We start from the raw sequence: 1,834 nt of genomic DNA, 5'->3' as shown, positions 1-1,834 counted from the left end.
TGATGTTCTCCGCGAGGCCCGAGGGAAGCTCCAAGATTTCCACGAGGCCATAGAGGGGAGCGAGGTTCTCTGTGAGGCCAGAGAGGGGAGCGAGGTTCTCTGCAAGGCCAAAGAGAGGAACGATGCTCTCCGCGAAGCAGGAAGGGGGAGTTACATACAGTGCACAGCAAAGAAGAGGAACGATATCTTCAGTGGAACAAGGAAGCAGAGTGACGTCCTCAGCGAAGCAGGATGGCAGAGCGACAACCTCAGCCGAGCAGGATGGCAGAGCGATGTCCTCAGTGGAGCAGGAAAGCGGAGCGACGTCCGCAGCCGAGCAGGAAGGCAGAACGACGTCCTCAGCTGAGCAGGAAGGCAGAGCGACGTCCTCAGCCAGGCAGAAAAGTGGAGTGCTTTCCTCAGTGGAGCAGTAAAGCTGAGCGATGCCCTCAGTGGTGCAGAAAAGCAGGGCGATATCCTCAGCGGAGCAGGCAAGCACAGCGGCATTGTGTGCGGGGTTGGTGAACAGAGAGGAGCACTTGGGTATGTCAGGACACGGAGCAACGTCTTCAGCCAATCAGGGCGACTGAGCAATGTCCTCAGTTGATCCGAAAGGCTGAGCGGCATCCTCAGACGAGCAGGGAGGCTGACTTACGTTCTCCGCTGACTCCGTTTGCTGGACTAGATCCATAATAGGGGAGGGAGGGTGGGAGATGGTACCAGCCCAGTTAACAGGCTTCCACTTTTACCAGGACTTCTCCATATCTTCCTGCTGCTTCCGTAGTGCAGCTTGGTACTCCTCCTCTTGTTGGCGTAGCGTAGTTCTCCGCAAACATAGGTGGCAGAGTGAAGCCCAGGTATTTCATGTTCATCTGCTGCTTCAGAGTTTTAGGTCTTACGTTCTGTCAGGTTACAAAATTGGAGTTCAGAAGCAATTGCAGATTTTCAAACATTTAATAACAAGTAACCCAACAAACTACAGAAGACACTAAGACAACTAGGCAAAATACTGTGGGTAAGGCTAAACATAAACAATGAAACAAAACATGGTACAGGGAAAAGGTCAAGTTAGACAATACGTAAGACGAGGAAGCAGTACAAACAGTGGCTATATATAGGAGTGCTCGTTAAACAGAAACGTGATACAGGTGCAGGTGGTCATGTGACAATGATGTGGTATGGCGCAGTGGCTGCTGGGAAATGAAGTCCAGAGTTCTCTCCTTGATACATGACAAATGGGAGTATACGTCAAATATATTTTTCTCATATGAATTCATAGAGGTGCCAAAAATTGTTGCACACCCAGCAGAGTATTTTTTGAATTCTTTGAACAAAAGATCAAAAGGTTAAACAGTAGACAATTAGACAGTTTTTCACTCAGCCTCCTTTCCTCATATTTACCAAGGGTGCCAATATTAGTGGAGGGCATTGTATCAAGATCCAATCAGAAATGAAATGTAAAATATAAATGTCTGTAACATATCATGATATTCAAAACTATCAAAATATTGCCCAGCCGTATTGCCAAAATGTTATGTTTCCACTTACATGCAGTGTGGCCATCATCAGAACTGCTCCCAGGTGTTTTATGAAAAATAACGGTTGATCCACCACTTGAGTCTGCATCATCTTCTCCATTGTCACTTGTTGAGAAGCCAATGCAACACCTTTTTTTTGGATGGCCCTCTCTAGTGTAGGCCCCTGCTTCTTTTGTGGGGACCTTACATTTTGCAGCCTCTTGTGAAGATTACTATAAATGCTCATTTGTGGTAAATAAAATCTTACTCATTGAGAGAACAAATAAAAATAAAAACTTTTAACTTTATGTCAAAGAAAAAACAGTGCAGGCTATTTC

Source organism: Ictalurus punctatus, chromosome 5 (assembly GCF_001660625.3).
Source record: "Ictalurus punctatus breed USDA103 chromosome 5, Coco_2.0, whole genome shotgun sequence".
In the NCBI taxonomy this organism is placed as follows: Eukaryota; Metazoa; Chordata; class Actinopteri; order Siluriformes; family Ictaluridae; genus Ictalurus; species Ictalurus punctatus.
Note: the sequence above shows the minus strand (reverse complement) of the source record.